General features: G+C 38.4%; 1 long non-coding RNA gene across 1 annotated transcript; it reads left to right on the top strand.

Annotated features, from left to right (window-relative positions):
* The first annotated feature begins 11,896 nt into the window (after positions 1-11,896).
* LOC145544914 (uncharacterized) lies at positions 11,897-15,960 on the top strand. Its single transcript, XR_014081719.1, has 3 exons — positions 11,897-14,292; positions 14,405-14,504; positions 14,653-15,960. It is a non-coding gene; the product is annotated as an uncharacterized LOC145544914 (long non-coding RNA).
* The last annotated feature ends 3,913 nt before the right edge of the window (positions 15,961-19,873 follow it).

Raw genomic sequence — 19,873 nt, 5'->3', positions numbered from 1 at the left:
AGAGAGTGATAATGGGAAGAGTGATGCTTTATTTTGTAAAGTGAGAGAGCTGATATTCTATTCTTACCAAAAGAAAGGGCTTCTCAATCCTCTTCTGAGAATGGTTATTTATACTTATGTGTAGCATCATAGGTTGAATAATTGTTTTATGCAAAATCATCTATCTATGATTAGTTATACTTAGTTGTATAACAACAATGAAAATTCCCCTTTTGTAAAGAGAATATGGTTTTGCTCATCCTTTCCTCATTTAAATGGAACTCCAGGCTTCACTTGAGGCAATAGTGTACAGGTTGAAGGTATGGGCTCTGGGATCAGAGAACTGTGGTTTCAAAACCAAGCCTTGTTTTGTACTAGCTATATGACCTAGAGAGCATTATTGTTTAACCTCTTGCCAGTTTTCTTACCTGTCAATAGGAATAAAACAGAATCTACCTTCTGGAGTCAATGTGAAAATTCAATGAAATAATTCAACATTTACTGTAGTATACGTTGCATTCTAGGGGTCAAAGTTAGTTACTATTCACAACTCCTACCCTTATTTGTGTAATCAGTTTTACCTTGCAGTACTTAAAAAATTATCTCTCTTGGCTGTTTGCTGTTATTTCCTGAGTATTGTGGGACTTCTTACTTCCTGCCAAGAGGGCCATCCTCACTTTCTCTGTGTCGGTTATCCCTAGCTCAGTGGCTGAAATTTCCCGCCCTTTTTATGAAGTGCCATTTTCAGAGTCAAGTTCAAGGGCCTGTAAGGTGTTCCTGTGGTGAGGAGTTAGGCCAAGATGATGCTGATAGCACTGTTCTGCTTGAATTGATTTGCTTTGAAAGCCATTCCTAATCCTGGATGGTGCCCCTGCCTGGTGCACTTGTCTTGGTTGTAACCACTGTGGGGTATGACCTCGAGAGAATACTCAGTCTCTGAAAAACTTCCTTGCTGGAATCTTTCTCAAACTGGAGGAGCACTGTGTACTTGTCATTTGCAGTATGGCTTCTTGTTACTTGTTTAGTTTGATTCGAGTCTGCATTTTAGAGTCTGGCTTTTTTTTTTTAAGGAATCTCTCCCTTACATTACCTAACATTTAAAAATAATCGGACAAGACAAACAGACCAACAAAACAGTTGATATGTAGCATTTCTAACAGATTCTTTCCAGAAAATAAAGGCTATTAAGGATCATAAACAATGTACTAACTCTTTTTAAAAGAATTTTTGGGGGGAGATTTTAAACTAAACTAGGTCTGAGGGAAATGGCAACCCACTCCAGTATTCTTGCCAGGAGAGTCCCGTGGACGGAGAAGCCTGGAGGGCTGCAGTCCATGGGTCACACAGAGTCAGACCTGACTGAAGCGACTAAGCAGCAAGCAGCAGCAGATCTTGTGGCAGTTTATCAGATGAAGAGCAAAAATAGCCCAACCAGGATACAGCCCTTAATTAGACATACAATAGAGTTAATGGAATTTGTTTTTGTTCAAGCAGTTTTGAACATCCACTATTTATGTAGCATTGTGGCAGTTGCTGAGAACTGTTCTAGAATAAAATAAAATTTGAGTTTCCAAAAACTTACAGTGATGGGAGAAAAAGCTATAGTTGGAGATGGAGAACATTATGTATGGGCAGTAAGCCAGTATGTGGAGCTTTAGTTTTCCATTATTTCTGTTTGTTATACAGAGCAAGCAGGATTCTACTTGTCTTCACTCCTTCTTTAGGCTGTGAGGATACTAATGAATCAGCAAAACTTGGCTCGTTATTTTAGTATTAATTTTTTTGCTGTATCTACAATTTATATTTTGGGAGCCAAATCCTCTTTGCTTAGGTAGAAAGCTGTTATTCTTAAGTGTATCAAAAGATGAACCAATTGGACTCTTAACTGAGTATAATTCAACTTGGAATAACACATTTTGAAGGAAAGTCCTTGAAAAAAAAATATGAAAAGGTCTGAAAAATTCTGAACAAGATCTGGATAGATAAAAATTGGCCATAGGGCATAGGGGTAAGGTTGATAGCAAGATTCTTCTAATCCTAATATCTTTTTTTACATGTAGAGGCAGACTTATTACAGGAAATTACAATGATAATGATAACAGAGTTGTGTTATGTAACACTAGCTCCACAGAATATTTCTACTGTTTTTATAAAAGAAAAATTATGCTTCTCAGTTTGAGTTCACTTTTTTTTAGTATGCACTTTTGTATAGTTCTGTGTATAATGATTTTCCAATGTAATGGTCCAAAAGCAGTTACTCAATTTGATGCATGAGAAACATAGCCTGATACTAATCCTGAAAAGCATTTCAACCTAGGAGAATCCTCTACGTGGAAAGCTAGTTTACTTGAAAATGATCTATAGGTGAGGACTGGGTTTCCAAGGTATGGAGAGATACAGAGTTATCTCGGTTTAATTGGAAACTAGCATTTCTCCCCAACCCCATTTACATAATTATAGCTTGTTTTAAGGAGAATAATAACATGAACAAAGAGTAAAGAATAAGATTAAGACTTAAAACTTGAGTTCAAAATCTATCTCAGTGCTTAACAGTAGGGTGATTTTGGAAAAGCTACTTGATATCTGTGCTAGTTTAATTGCAAAGTATTTCTAATTCTTTACTCTCCACTCTGTCCATGTGACTCCGTGTCTCCTCTCAGTAAGCAGTGATGTCTATTTCCTCAGCCCTTGACTCTGATTTGGGCTTTTAATTTCTTTGGCCAACATAATGAAGTGGGCAGAGAATGAATGTTTGTGTGGCCCATTGGCGCTCAGACTTCTTGCCACATGTAGAGAGATTACATGAAGGAGAGAGGTCCCCAGCTAATGACTGGCCACCCTCCAGAACCAAGGTCTCCCAAGCTCAGCTACAGTGACAATAGATGTTTGCGAAAGGCCAGCAGAGATGAGAGAATATCTCAGCTGAATCCTGCCTCCAAAATCAACTTATGGAATCATGAAATATAAATGATTATTGTCTTAAACTAAATTTTTAGTAAACCTCTGAGATTCACTTAACCCATCTGTAAAATGGAGATGGTTACATCTGTCTCAAACAGTTGTTATGAGGATTGTATAATATGAGAGATGTTATAAATAGGCCTATCACCACAGCTGACACATAGCATGTGTCTAGTTAAAGTCATTTCTCCTTTCACCCTTTTTATCAGCTCCACCTTCGTTTTCACCCCCTCCTTTCCTACAGCTTTCTCCCTCGGATCAAAAAGGCATATAGTCAACAACTGTTAATAATTCAGTTGTCATAGATGGCTAAGGCACTATGAATATGTAATTAAAGTGATGGATGCTCAGCTCACATTAAAATAACTGGCATGGTGAGTACAATAGAACACATCTTGATTAAGCAGTTTGATCCATGTGCTTTCTCAGTGGCTGCAGATCAAATACCGAGTGGGGCTGCATGAGGCAAACTGACAGGCTCCATGTGACTTAAAGAAGGACAATGCTGGAAGGGCTGGTTTCACCAAATTCCACCCATTCATATTTGGTATCAGTAGATTAGTTAATTATTGAAATGTGTTTCACAGCACAGTTTTTATTAATTTGCAAAGTATTATACATTTGAGCTAAGTTGGATGTATTTTGAAAGTGAATGAACATTGTTTGATTCAATCAATAAAAAAATAAATTGAGAACCTAATATGTTAGAGATTAGGCTAGAGATTCAGTATAGCTATATAAGTTGTCCCTAAAGAGCTTAACTGTGTTCTGTTCCTAAATCACTTTCCAAATAGAGGTCTTCTCATCCCAAGAGACTCTGGGATTAATCTTTTCCTTGGAAGGAAAGGCTGAAGTTCATTGATTCGATCCTGACTGAGTTTGGTTGTTTATATGTTATAAACATATAACCAAAACTGAATGTAACGAGTACAGCCTTCTTGAGACTGAATTACAGTGAGATGCATAATGGCCTCAAGGGGCTGATAATATGTATTGTTCAATGACTTCATTATACTGATATCCACTATTAAATACATTAATCTACCTGCATTGCTGATTGCCTGTTGTTTGGGGTTTTGTCAGATGGCCTGAATATTTGGCTTCTTTTCTTTTTTTTTTGTAGTCATCCATTTACTCATTCAACATTTATCAAACACATGTGCCTGTGTTGTGCCAGAAACATGGTCTTTGCTCTACCAGAAATTCTGGGCCAGTGAACTGAGGCAGACACACAAACAAATGACTAGAACAACAGAAAGAAACCTTCAGCTAGAAGTTTTATAGGGGAACATGGAATAGGAACAAGAATCAAGGTGCCTTTCACCTGGGACAACTTGTTTTGATCTGAGGCAGACTCTCTCCCATTGGAGAAAGTTTATCATCACCCCAGGAAAGTATCCAAGCAGCCAGTTCTTTTCTTATTTCCATATTCCAGTCCTGAACTTTTCTGACTTGCAGCACTCTGCCTGGGGTTCCTGAATATACCATTTCTGTCCCCCTGAGGCTGTTATGAAATACTTGGCCAGACTTAGGAAGAAGACATACGTCTACAGCCATAGAATGTGTCACATTGATTTTACAAGAAATTCTCTCAGTTATATTTCTCTTTAGTTGTAGGTGATATTTATGGAAAACTGATCTTTGTGAGTAATACCAGTACTTGTATTTAGGAAGTGCTTATTGCCATGAATTTAGGAAGTTAGTAGTTATATTAGTCTGCTCTGGCTGGCATTACAAATTACCACAGACTGGGTGGCTTAAACAACAGAAATTTATTTTCTTAACTCCTGGAGGCTAGAGGTTAGAGATCACAGGATGAGCAGGGTGGGTTTCTGAAGCTCCCCATCCTGGCTTGTGTATGGCCAGCTTCTCCCTGTGTCTTCACCTGGCCTTCCTCGGTGTGTCCGTATGTCCTAAAGTCCTCTTTTTACAAGGACACCAGTCATATTGGATTAGGGCTTGCTCTAATGACCTCGCTCTAGCGTAATTCCTTCTTTAGAGATTCAGTTTCCAAATACAGCCACATTCTCAGATGTGAGGCATGGGGACTTCAACATATGAATTTTGTTGTTGTTCAGTTGCTCAGTTGTGTCCTACTCTTTGCGACCCCATGGACTGCAGCATGCCAAGCTCCCTGTCCCAGAGCTTGCTCAGACTCACATCCCTTGTGTCAGGGATGCCATCCAACCATCTCATCCTCAGTCACCCCCTCCTCCTCCTTACAACATCAGGGTCTTTTCCAGTGAGTCAGCTCTTCTCATCAGGTGTCCAAAGTATTGGAGCTTCAGCTTATGAATTTTAGGGAAACACAATTCAGCCGATTGTTATGTTTGCATAGTTTGCATTTTGTAGTTTGCATCAAAATATTCATTAAAATCTGAACATTTATAAGCAACAAATAAGTTTCCACTTTATTTTTAATATAGCTAATAAAATATATTCAACTACTTTAAAGAAAAGGGGCCTTTGTTTCATGGCACTTGGTTTGTGTTTATATACAAGCTCAGTTGGCTCACGTGTGAAGGAGAGAGGAGTCTGAAGTTTAGAGACAAGCCAGAAATGGTGTGAAAACCTTCAGTTTGCTCTGAGCTTCTATATATTCATTTCCTTGCTCTAGTAATAAAATTATGGCATATGATTTGAAAATTATTACCTAAATAATTCTTTTTTTTTGAATTGGCAATTAGCCAGCTTCTTCTTTATATACTGTCAGGAACATTTTTTCTTTCTTTTTTCTTTGCTTTATGAGCTCTCAGTTTGACTTCTATTCTAGCAGTGCATCTGTTGACTAACAGTATTTTTCTTTGCCTGTGTTGTGTTGTATTGTGTGTGTGTGTGTTGAGAGAGAGAAGGAAAATAGTGCCAGAACAGAAGAGAGGAAGAAAGCACATTTGCTTTGGATTAACATATGTCATCCCTTGTTATCCATCTGGAAATTCAGAGAGAGAATTATCCAAAGGAAGGAAAGGGGTTACTCATTGAATTTATACATAAGATAAAAAATATTTATGTCCAACTCTGTTAACTTTCAAAATTGTACTAACGCTACTAGCATTTGGAAGAAACTAGCAAAGATTCAGTCAGAGTCAATGCTGATCCACGTAATTAAGGTGAAGCATGATAAGTGCTTTGGTAGGGCAATAATAGTGTTTACAGAAGCACAAAGAAAGGTCATTTCGCCTGAAGAATAAGTAGAAGGTGATGTTTGGTTGACTTACCAGCAATAGCATTTAATCTGCTCAGTATTTTCGGCATCAGGAATTTGAACAGAGCACTTCTGAGCAGCTGTGCTTCATGTGGTATCAGATGAAGTGATGAGGTGACGGGATGTCTAAGTGATCTTATTTACATGCTGGAAATGGGTGCTCACTGTCAGCTGGGAGCTCAGTGTGTGTGGGCTGTCAGCCAAGAGCCTCAGTTTTCCATGTGGTCCTCTCCACACACCTACTTGTGCTTCCTCACAGCATGGTGATTGGGTTTTCAACAGAAGTGTTATAAGACAGTAGAGTTGAAACATGCGTGGACATTTTAAGACCTTGCAAGAGAAGTTATACAATACCACTTCTAACAACATTTTATAGTTCAAAACAGATCATAGGAACCATCCATTTTCAAAGAGAGAGACTCCACTTCCTAATGGGAAAATAAATTCATACTGTAAGGCAAGATGTTGAATGGGAGATTTTTCTGTGACTATCTTTGGAAATATGATCTACCACACTGGTCTACATCTCTTGGCATTTTGCTTGTTTTTTTTTTGCCCTGAATTTGGAAGGCAACTAACACTTTCCTCTTGGTAATGACTTATCACATCATGAAGAAAATGATCTTTTCTTTTATCTTCTCTTTCAACCCTTCCTTCCAGGAATATTTGATTAAGTCCTATTTCACAAATTAAATTAGTTCTTTTCTATTTTTGGAAAATGGATAATATCTTAATATCTTTTAAATCAGCACCTTACATAGGATACTTGACTCTCGATAGGAATTGGTAAGTGTTAAGCAAATACCAAAGGATACAGCCCCTCTCTAGTTTGTAACTGTGTACTAGTCAATGCATCTCACTGTTGGTTGTGATGTCTTAAAATGAATGATGTTGTTGTAGTTGGGGACCTGATTCTGGCACTTAGTCTCTGATCACTACTCTATATTACCTTGAGCTAATCACATATCTTTGAGACTCAGTTTCTTCTTGTGTAAAGCGAGTACTGGATTTGATATCAAAGACCTATTCAAACCTTAAAAGTAAATTTATTTTCAGAAAAATGTGGTGAATGTTAAAATTTTTTGATGACTACTTAAAGAGAGCCTTCTTAGTAATTCAACTTGGAAATAAGTTGTGCATTTATGTCTGTTTAAGTAAAGTGACACAACTATTCAAATATTCTTTCTATTCCCATTAAGATTTAGAAGCCAGCTATTTCTAGCTAATGTTAAATTACGGGACTGTGGTTCATTTAAGTTGTTACTATTATGTGTGAAATGCATAGATTTTTCCAACTAAAAATCAGAAACCCTTACTTTTATTTTCAAGCTGAATTTGAGTTTAGTCAAGTAATATTTCTAATGGCATATACAGGTGACAAAACTCTTGGAGTTTATAGGTCAATGCAACAGAAAGACATTCATGGGAATGTTGCACTATTTGATTATTTCAGCCATTTCTTTCTGTCCTCATCCATGAATTTATTGTGTGCCAGAATTTAATAGTCATGGCATGATTTATTTCTCACAGCAGCTCTATGAGGTAGGTGACATTATTATTTCCATTTTACAGGTGAGGAAGCAGATGCATATTAAGAGTTACCAAGCTGCCCAAGGTCACATATCTTAACCTGAGAAATCTGTATGCAAGTCAAGAAGCAACAGTTAGAACTAGACACAGAAAAACAGACTGGTTCCAAATCGGGAAAGGAGTACATCAAGTCTGTATATTGTCACCCTGCTTATTTAACTTATATACAGAGTTCATGAGAAACCCTGGACTGGATGAAGCACAAGCTGGAATCAAGATTGCTGGGAGAAAAATCAATAACCTCAGTTATGCAGATGACACCACCCTTATGGCAGAAAGTGAAGAAGAACTAAAGAGCCTCTTGATGAAAGTGAAAGAGGAGAGTGAAAAACTTGGCTTAAAACTCAACATACAGCAAACTAAGATCATGGCATCTGGTCCCATCACTATATGGCAAATAGATGGGGAAACAATGGAAATAGTGACAGACTATTATTTTGGGCTCCAAAATCACTGCAGAAGGTGACTGCAACCATGAAATTGGAAGATGCTTGCTCCTTGGAAGAAAAGCTGTGACCAACCTAGACAGCATATTAAAAAGCAGAGACATTACTTTCCCAACAAAGATCCATCTAGTCAAAGCTATGGTTTTTCTAGTAGTCGTGTATGGATATGAGAGTTGGACTATAAAGAAAGCTGAGCGCGGAGGAAATGGTGCTTTTGATCTGTGGTGTTGGAGAAGACTCTTGAGAATCCCTTGGATTGCAAGGAGATCCAACTAGTCCATCCTAAAGGAAATCAGTCCTGAATTTCATTGGAAGGGCTGATGCTGAAGTTGAAACTCCAATCCTTTGGCCACCTGATGTGAAAAACTGACTCACTGGAAAAGACCCTGATGCTGGGAAAGATTAAAGATGGGAGAACAAGGGGATGACAGAGGATGAGGTGGTTGAATGACATCACCGACTCAATGGATATGAGTTTGAGTAAGTTTCGGGAGTTGGTGATGGACAGGGAAGCCTGGCGTGCTGGTCTATGCGGTCACAAAGAGTCGGACATGACTGAGTGACTGAACTGACTGACTGACATATGTTAACACTCAATAGAGCTGGAATTGAATCCAGAGTTTATGATTTAAGAGTCTCTTAACCCCTGTGGCATGTATTTCTTTCTAATCTTGAAGTCACAATTTTTTTTCTGAATTCCATCCATAAATTCAATACTGTGGTTCCAGGAATGAGGCCCTTACACTGGGGCACTGACTCTAATGCATCCGTGAAGCACTGAACCATTTGTATAACGAATCCCAGACTGAGTGATGAGACAGATATCAGGAGGTTTGGAGACTTAACGGTCTTCATCTCCAAGATGTTTAAGAACTTTCCCTTGTGCATCTGTCATCCTTTCATAGTTCTGTTAAAACATCATCATTCTACTTCTACTCTTATCCACTGCCTGGCCAGAGTGTTTCTTTTATTTCACTTTTTAATACTCAGTGTTGCTCCAAAGGAGGAGGATGATAAAAATGTCATATAAAAAATCATCCAGTAACAGACTATTAAAATAGCACAAATTGCATAGGACTGCAAATATGCTTTATCTTGAAAATTTATCTGGAACATTTGCTTAACTGGAGCAATTTTGCATATTCACTTCCATCTGCCAATGAAATATTCCCTCGGATAAAACTATTCCTTGTTCTGAATATTCAATGTTAACTTTTTTTTCTTGGCCCTTTAATAGATTCACATGTTTATTGCAAACACAAATCAGGCAGTTTTACCTACTTCAAATATTATATATGTGTATAATCTTTTGTTTAACACGTTTCTGAGTTATCCTGCCATTTCTTAATATTGAAACTACATATAGTAACACATTTGAAAACAGTTCCCAAAATATTGTAACCAATATACTTAATAATTTTGTGAACTCATTTGATGGTTTACTGTCTCATACTGTAGGAGCTAATGTAACATACTTTTAGGGAGCTGTTGATTGCAATCTTCTATTAGATGGATTTAGTCAAAAGATTGAGGTTTTAGATTTTAAAAGGACACTCTTAATTTATATTTGTGACATCAAGTTACTTTTTGTCTTAGGTTTAGTAAAGATGTCGGTAAGTTCAGTCACTCAGTTGTGTCCGACTCTTTGCAACCCCATGAACCGCAGCACGCAAGGCCTCCCTGTCCATCACCAACTCCTGGAGTCCACCCAAACCCATGTCCATCAAGTTGATGATGCCATCCAACCATCTCATCCTCTGTCATGCCCTTCTCCTCCTGCCCTCAATCTTTCCCAGCATCAGGATCTTTTCCAATGAGTCAACTCTTTGCATCAGGTGGCCAAAGTATTGGAGTTTCAGCTTCAACATCAATCCTTCCAATGAACACCCAGGACTGATCTCCTTTAGGATGGACTGGATGGATCTCCTTGCAGTCCAAGGGACTCTCAAGAGTCTTCTCATACACCACAGTTCAAAAGTATCAATTCTTCAGCGCTGAGCTTTCTTTATAGTCCAGCTCTCACATCCATACATGACCACTGAAAAAATCATGGCCTTGACTAGACGGACCTTTGTTGGCACAGTAATGTCTCTGCTTTTTAATATGCTGTCTTGGTTGGTCATAACTTTTCTTCCAAGGAGTAAGTGTCTTTTAATTTCATGGCTGCAATCACCATCTGCAGTGATTTTGGAGCCCAGAAAAATAAAGTCAGCCACTGTTTCCACTGTTTCCCCATCTATCTGCCATGAAGTGATGGGACCGGATGCCATGGTCTTAGTTTTCTGAATGTTGAGCTTTAAGCCAACTTTTTCACTCTCCTCTTTCATTATCATCAAGAGGCTCCTTCGTTCTCTTCACTTTCTGCCATAAGGGTGGTGTCATCTGCATATGTGAGGTTACTGATACTTCTCCTGGCAATCTTGATTCTAGCTTGTGCTTCCTCCAGTCCGGCGTTTCTCATGATGTACGCCGCATATATGTTGAATAAGCAGGGTGACAATATACATCCTTGACGTACTCCTTATCCTATTTGGAACCAGCCTGTTGTTCCATGTGCAGTTCTAACAATGCTTCCTGACCTGCATACACGTTTCTCAAGAGGTAGGTCAGGTGATCTGGTATGCCCATCTCTTTCAGAATTTTCCACAGTTTATTGTGATCCACACAGTCAAAGGCTTTGGCATAGTCAATAAAGCAGAGGTAGATGTTTTTCTGGAACTCTCTTGCTTTTTCCCTGATCCAGTGGATGTTGGCAATTTGATCTCTGGTTCCTCTGCCTTTTCTAAAACCAGCCTGAACACCTGGAAGTTCACGGTTCACGTATTGCTGAAGCGTGGCTTGGAGAATTTTGAGCATTACTTTACTAGCGTGTGAGATGACTGCAATTGTGCAGTAGTTTGAGCATTCTTTGGCATTGCCTTTCTTTGGGATTGGAATGAAAACTGACCTTTTCCAGTCCTGTGGCCACTGCTGAGTTTTCCAAATTTGCTGGCATATTGAGTGCAGCATTTTCACAGCGTCATCTTTCAGGTTTTGAAATAGCTGAACTGAAATTCCATCACCTCCAGTAGCTTTGTTCGTAGTGATGCTTTCTAAGGCCCACTTGACTTCACATTCCGGGATGTCTGGCTCTAGGTGAGTGATCACACCATCGTGATTATCTGGGTCGTGAAGATCTTTTCTGTACAGTTCTTCTGTGTATTCTTGCCATCTCTTCTTAATAATTTCTGCTTCTGTTAGGTCCCTACCATTTCAGTCCTTTATTGAGCCCATCTTTGCATGCAATGTTCCCTTGGTATCTCTAATTTTCTTGAAGAGATCTCTAGTCTTTCCCATTCTATTGTTTTCTTCTATTTCTTTGCATTGATCGCTGAGGAAGGCTTTCTTATCTCTCCTTGCTATTCTTTGGAACTCTGCATTCAGATGAGTATATCTTTCCTTTTCTCCTTTCCTTTTCACTTTTTGTCTTTTCACAGCTATTTGTAAGGCCTCCTCAGACAGCCATTTTGCTTTTTTGCATTTCATATTCTTGGGGATGGTCTTGATTCCTGTCTTCTGTACAATGTCACGAACCTCCATCCATAGTTCATCAGGCACTCTGTCTATAAGATCTAGTCCCTTAAATCTGTTTCTCACTTCCACTGTGTAGTCATAAGGGATTTGATTGAGGTCATACCTGAATTGTCTAGTGGTTCTCCCCACTTTCTTCAATTTCAGTCTGAATTTGGCAATAAGGAGTTCATGATGTGAGCCACAGTCAGCTCCTGGTCTTGTTTTTGCTGACTGTATAGAGCTTCTCCATTTTTGGCTGAAAAGAATGTAATCAATCTGATTTCGGTGTTGACCATCTGCTGATGTCCATGTGTAGAGTCTTCTCTTGTGTTGTTGGAAGAGGGTGTTTCTATGACCAGTGCGATCTCTTGGGAGAATTCTATTAGCCTTTGTTCTCTTCATTCTTTATTCCAAGGCCAAATTTGCCTGTTACTCCAGGTATTTCTTGACTTCCTACTTTTGCATTCCAGTCCCCTATAATGAAAAGGACATCTTTCTTGTATGTTAGTTCTTTAAGGTCTTGTAGGTCTTCATAGAACTGTTCAACTTCAGCTTCTTCGGCATTACTGGTCAGGGCATAGACTTGAATTACCATGATATTGAATGCTTTGCCTTGGAAATGAACAGAGATCATTCTGTCGTTTTTGAGATTGCATCCAAGCACTGCAGTTCGGACTCTTTTGTTGACTATGATGGCTACTCCGTTTCTTCTAAGGGATTCCTGCCCACAGTAGTCGATATAATGGTCATTTGAGTTAAATTCACCCATTCCAGTCCACCTTAGTTCACTGATTCCTAGAATGTCGATGTTCCCTCTTGTCATCTCCTGTTTGACCACTTCCATTTTCCCTGATTCATAGACCTAACATTCCAGGTTCCTATGCGATATTGCTCTTTACAGCATCAAATCTTGCTTCTATCACCTGTCCCATTCACAACTGGGTGTTGTTTTTGCTTTAGCTCCATCCCTTCATTCCTTCTGGAGTTATTTCTCCACTGATCTCCAGTAGCATATTGGGCACCTACTGACCTGGGGAGTTCATCTTTCAGAGTCCTATCTTTTTGCCTTTTCCATACTGTTCATGGGGTTTTCAAGGCAAGAATACTGAAGTGGTTTGCCATTCACTTCTCCAGCGGACCATATTCTGTCAGACACGTCCACGGTGACCCGTCTGTGTTGGGTGGCCCCATATGGCATGGCTTAGTTTAATTGAGTGAGACAAGTCTGTGATCCATGTGATCAGATTGGTTACTTGTCCGTGACTGTAGTTTCAGTCTGTCTGCCCCCTAATCCCCTCTCTCAGTGCCTACCATCTTACCTGGGTTTCTCTTACCTTGGACGCGGGGTCTCTCTTCATGGCTGCTCCAGCAAAGCGTAGTCGCTGCCCCTTACCTCAGATGCAGGGTAGCTCCTCTCGGCTGTCACCCCTGACTTCGGGGGCAGGAGCGCAAATAAGATATTACATGTGAAGTTACTTTCAAGCTTTCTGATCATCTTTATATCTTTAACCTTCTTCCTACCCCCTGGTCCTGAAACAAGAACTGCTCTTATCAGTTTCCTGAAACTCAGATCCTAGTGAGGAGAAACAGTTCTAGATTCTGCTTTCAGTTCTCTGATATGATCCACTTGCTATACCCTTGATTTGCTTCTCTTTTTACCTATCCATGTGTGGCTTTCACCTGCCCCTGAGCTAAGGGCTCTTGGATTTTACTTTCTACTGGATTAATGCTGGGCTGTCGGCTCAAGTGATCAATTTTGGATTATGCCTAATGCTGCCCTTTGGCTGTACCTTTTGCTCACCTTTGGCTTTTGTGGTTTTGTCCCAGACCACCTGTACCGTACCTGGAATTTTAGAACTTGCATTACCATCTGAAATACTGCTGCATCTAGAAAAGACATAGACAGGCTCTGTGTCTGGGGCTAACACCACAATGGAGACCAGGACACAGTGTCCGTACCAGGAAACTGGTTTACCTGTTGCAGTGAGGGCAGTAGAAATATATAGATTTTTTTTTGATGTGATAAATGTAGTACAAGTCTGTGCATACAGTTTTGTGAGAACACAGGAGAAGACTAAGAAGTCAAGCCTCACAGTTAGAAAGATATTTGGAAGACTTGTCACTTGAGGCTTGATGATGTGAAGGCAGTAGCTTTGTGCAGCATGTGTATAAAAGCAAAACTGTTTTTACTTTAAGGCAAATTATGAAGTACAGAAATAACACTGAGTTAATAAAGAAATATAAGCATTTGTATATTGCCAAAATGTAATATGCATTGTAAAATGGCAAAAATGACACTGGGGAAGGCAGAGGTCAGATTAGAAAAACTCTGTGCTATAAGTGAAAAGCGTGGTCTTATCTCGTACTGATAGAGAATCAGTGATTATAATGCTTTGCTGTTTTATCTAGTTATAGATCAAGTGGCATCTATTTACTCTTCTCCTAGAAAGAGCACTTTAATTTGATTTTGAAATCCTCACCACTTGCTCATTTCTTTCCCATGGGATTGAGTTATGTTAGGTCCACTTCAAGTTCCAGCACATTAAACATACCAGACTGGTAAGAACATCCTAACCACCTGACCATAACTGGTCCTTCTTCAGGTCTCTCTTTCTTTTATTCTCCTAAATATTTGTGGTAGTAGCTGTTACTACAGTATGTTTATGTGTAGGATGTGGAACGGGGATGAATGAGCTGGAAGAGAAGTTCTTATGGGGTAACCAAAACTCCCTAATACGTGGTTGGTGAGATGGTTCCATGGCTCTAAACAAGTAAGGCCCTTCTTACTTTTTTCCTACTTATTTTCAGCTTGTAGGTTTGTTTCATTTCAGATGGATAAATATGGATAGACCATCAAATTGTGTATTTTTTTGCCCTAACACTATTCACTGTGTAGTGTATGCCATTGTATCATTGTAGATTCTTCCAATATTCTGCCGATATTGGAATTATATGTCTTCCCGTGAACTTCCAGATGTTCAAGCTGGTTTTAGAAAAGGCAGAGGAACCAGAGATCAAATTGCCAATATCCGCTGGATCATCAAAAAAGCAAGAGAGTTCCTGAAAAACATCTATTTCTGCTTTATTGACTATGCCAAAGCCTTTGAATGTGTGGATCACAATAAACTGTGGAAAATTCTGAAAGAGATGAGAATACCAGACCATCTGACCTGTCTCTTGAGAAACCTGTATGCAGGTCAGGAAGCAACAGTTAGAACTGGACATGGACAACAGACTGGTTCCAAATAGGAAAAGGAGTAAGTCAAGGCTGTATATTGTCACCCAGTTTATTTAACTTATATGCAGAGTACATCATGAGAAATGCTGGGCTGGAAGGAACACAAGCTGGAATCAAGATTGCCGGAAGAAATGTCAATAACCTCAGATATGCGGATGACACCACCCTTATGGCAGAAAGTGAAGAAGAACTAAAGAGCCTCTTGATGAAAGTGAAAGAAGAGAGTGAAAAATTTGGCTTAATACTCAACGTTCAGAAAACTAAGATCATGGCATCTGGTCCCATCACTTCATGGGAAATAGATGGGGAAACAGTGGAAACAGTGTCAGACTTTATTTTTGGGGCTCCAAAATCACTGCTGATGGTGATTGCAGCCATGAAATTAAAAGACGCTTACTCCTTGGAAGGAAGGTTATGGCCAACCTAGACAGCATATTAAAAAGCAGAGACATTACTTTGCCAACAAAGGTCCATCTAGTCAAGGCTATGGTTTTTCCAGTGGTCATGTATGGATGTAAGAGTTGGACAGTGAAGAAAGCTGAGCACCAAAGAATTGATGCTTTTGAACTGTGGTGTTGGAGAAGACTCTTGAGAGTCCCTTGGACTGCAAGGACACCCAATCAATCCATCCTAAAGGAGATCAGTCCTGGGTGTTCATTGGAAGGACTGATGTTGAAGCTGAAACTCCAATACTTTGGCCACCTCATGCGAAGAGTTGACTCATTGGAAAAGACCCTGATGCTGGGTAGGATTGGGGGCAGGAGGAGAAGGGGACGACGGAGGATGAGATGGTTGGATGGCATCACCGACTCGATGGACATGGGTTTGGGTAGACTTCGGGAGTTGGTGATGGACAGAGAGGCCTGGCATGCTGCAGTTCGTGGGGTCGCAAAGAGTCGGACACGACTGAGCGACTGAACTGAACTGAACTTAATAGTTATTTTCCTAGGAATTTAGATCCAAGATGTCTAAATAAATCCTCTTTGAAGTATGTCTCATGTAACTTCAAGATGGTAATCTAACATTAATAGTAGCAATTTACTGTTTGCAAATCAGTTTAACCATACAAGTTTTTTGATTTGCATTTCAATTCTGTAAACTATGTATTATTAGATGTTTCATTTTACATATGAAAAAAAATTGACCTTCTCTGGGAGTGAAGGCCCTCATTCATGCAGCAGGTTGAGACATGAGTAGAAGATTTCAGAGACTGGCATCTTTCTCTATATCATATTGTCTCTCAGTCATTATAAGAGTAAGTTTGGAAGATGAGTCTGAAACATATTCACTGCCTCCCTTTGCTAATAAGGTCCGTGAAGTGCAAGATAAAACAAAGTCGTGGCTGGAGTTGAAATAAGAGATGAGTACAAGTCTTTTAACTTCTTACGAACTGTCAGCTTTATCTATGATTTCTTTTTGCGTAAATGTATAGCTAATTTCTTGACACTCATAACACTGATTGACTTTATTACTGCTCGATTGTTCCTCTCTGATCTTTCGTCTAAATGCTGGGACACATTAGAAATGCCACTTGTGTTGTGTTATCAAGTAGCGTATGAATAAGACTTTTTTAACCACAGAAGAAAAATGATAGCTATATATCAGACTCAGATTCTGTATACCCAAAGTGTATTCTAGCTGCAAGGTGCTTATGATGAGCACCCAAAATATATATATGGCATGTGCAAAGGTAGCAATTTGACAAATAATTCACATAGAAAAATCTGAAATGCACTTAAATTGAAATGGTTTTGGAACTATAATTATAAGCAGAAGTCTCCCTGGCTCTTGGTTCACCTTCGGGTCATAATTTTATCTTTTCAACCTTCTCTCAGGAGAGTATTAATGCTGAATGGGTTTTCTTCCTGCTTCCCTGTTGATCTCTGGTGTGTCTAGAGTATGTCAGGAAAATGTTTTCACTCCCTCCTATTTCTGCTTGGCTAGAAAAAGCTTTTAATCTCTAGAAAGCTCACATTTTGTAAATGTGGGTTGTAAAAGTAGGTTCTTTAAGAGAAAAAAATGCCATTGCTTTCTAAATATGAAAAAAATTATATGGCTTAGATACATTTGTCAGTTTTATATCAACACACCCATCTCTGGAAAGTGCTTATTATTGCATGAATATGGTGTCTTATCCCTGGTTCAGTGCACACGTTCAATAAATAGATATCAGAATGTTGTGTACAATCATATTAAATGTTATCTTTAAAAAAAAAAGACCAAGTATAAGTTCTAAATATTTGAGGTTTCCAAAAATTATACTAACATTTATGATTATGATGTTGGAAGATAAAACATAATGAGAGAGAGCCCTTATAGTTAAACATGTTATAATCTTTGGAAAATACATGCTTGATATCTTATAAAGAATAATTCTACCTTTCCTGTTTTTTTTTTGTTGTTGTTGCTGTTGTTGTTAGATACCATGTGGTATTGATCTTGAATCATTGAAAAAGTATGTTTATGTTATAGTTCCATAGTTAGAATGTCTATTATTATTATTTTTGTATATAGGAATGTTTCAAGTGAAAAGTGCTCTAGTTGGATTGAATTTGTATCTTTTTGTGAGGAATCATTTGGTTTTCCCACTGGGTGATGGGCTTTTCTTCTCTTTAATTATGCAATCTCAATTAATAGTGAGAGACATAGAATCCTAGAATGTTAGAACTGGTAGAGATCTTAGTAACTGTCTAATCTCTGACTGCAACTCACATTAAAAGTATGTTTTATATTGCAACCAAAACTCCTCTGCCTTCTCCACACAGATGTATGCATGAATGTAAACAAAATTGGAAAAAGAGTATTATGGAAGAATATTTATGCTTTGTGTGGTATACCTTAGCTTTTCAATTAATTTATTAAGAAAAAGAAAGCTGATCTCAACCCATCAAACTGATCTAACCACCAGGACCAGCTATATATTTTGCAGGTCCAAAAGCAACTGTGGTTCTTCTTGGTCAAAATATTATTTAAAAATTTATTTAAAATTTTAAAGATTTCAAGATGGCATTAACAGATCATTAATCCAATCTTGGGGCCCCCTGAGCGTGAAGCCCTGAGAGGCAGCACAGGTTTTACACAAATGAAACCACCTCTGCTCACCTTTTCTGAATGGATTGTGGCCAGCAGTTTTAAAACACTCTAGCAACTCTCTCATTTTATAGAAATGAAGACTGAGATTCATTAAAGGTGAATCACTTCAGATAAAAATATGATGAACAGAAAGGCAATTTTCTGACTTCTAGCGTTATTACCACTAATCTCATTAGCTTACTCTAGGGGTGGGATAATAGATTTATACATTTCCTGGCTTTTTGTAAACTATTTCCTCCTGTGATCACAACTCTTTTTAGAATTTAATTTTATCTCAGATGTTGTTGAAAATGTTCTTAATATCATTTAGTCTATTTTCATGTCTTGGTAAAAGTGGGCAATGATTTTCTTTCTTTCTTTTTTTTTTACTTTGAGGCTTTCTGTGCCACCAACTACTATTATATAGTATTGTAGTTGCTTGGAGGTAATGAAAGACCAGACATAAGTTTCAAGATCTGGGTCAAAGAAGAAAGTCATAAAAATCAGGAACCTGTAATGCCCTACAGAAACTGAGAAGTGATATGGGGGAGTGAAATAGAGGAGTTATATTTAGAGAAGGAGGGAAGAAATTATTCCCCTGAGCCTAGAGGGATAGATGAGAGGACAACTGTGTATGCTGAATATTGCTTCTAAGTGTGTGGATAAGAAATGTGTCCATGGTTTTTATTTTTACACAGAAATGGCAACCAAGATCATCATGTGGTAAGGATGGTGTGGAGGAGGTCAAACAAAATAGAAGGCTTAGAAAAGTTGCCTGGTGAGGCTAGAAGCCTGGTTCTTCATATAAGGGTCTGCAACCTGAAGAGTTAAATAATGTATTCAAAGTCAAGTATCTGTATATCCAACTAAATCTGATAAAATATATTATTAAATTCTAGCAATGAATAGAATGTAAAATTATTAATAATTACATTTCATTGATTATTAAGCTGAATCCAGATTGTTTTAAAATAAAAGTGAATTTGAGCCTATTCACTGGAAAAGATTATGATGCTGGGAAAGATTGAAGACCAAAGGAGAAGGGGGCGACAGAGGATGAAATGGTTAGATAGCATCACCAACTCAATGGACATGAATTTGAACAAACTCCTGAAGATAGCGGGAAACAGGGGAGCTTGGTGTGTTGCAGTCTATGGCATCACAAAGAGTCAGACACAACTTAGCGACTGAACAACAACAACAAAACAAACTGGGCTATCTGAAATAGGGTCCTTGATCTGAACTTATAACATTTGTGTGTGTGTGTGTGTGCATTTGTCAGTGAAGTTGATTAAACTATTTTTTATTTAGACATAGTCTTTAAGTTGGTGATTAATTTGTCAATATAAATTAGAGTTTTTTAGTCCATCTTTATTTTTTAACAAGAGAAGTCAAAGGTGGTAAAATGGAGAATAAACGGAGCAGGAAAGTGAATAAAATAAAAGAAAATCCATCAAAATGTCATTTTATGTTGTTTCTTTATTGAACCTGTAGTGTTTGACCATGTGCAGTCAAACCATGAGAGAGTACCACTTAAAAAATGTGAATGAATATTAAACATTCTTTATCAGACTTCCAGATATAATACTATGTTACAAAGGCTTTCATTTGTTAATAGAAAAACTTTGAAAAAGGCACCAGATTTGTAAGTTTTAAAGTGTTTTCATTCACATCCTAAGTTTTTTCCTTTCACTCCAAGTTAGTTCTCTTATTCTTTTTTATTTACTTTTTCTTTAAGTACTTGTGTTCCAGTTTTAGGCATGACCTCATTCATTCAGAACCTGATGAAGACTTCAAGTCCTTTCACCCACTGTTGTGCTGCAGGGCTTC

Source organism: Giraffa tippelskirchi, chromosome 1 (genome assembly GCF_054371585.1).
Source record: "Giraffa tippelskirchi isolate mGirTip1 chromosome 1, T2T-mGirTip1v1.2.pri, whole genome shotgun sequence".
NCBI lineage: Eukaryota > Metazoa > Chordata > Mammalia > Artiodactyla > Giraffidae > Giraffa > Giraffa tippelskirchi.
Note: the sequence above shows the minus strand (reverse complement) of the source record. Positions and strands in the feature narration are given on the sequence as shown.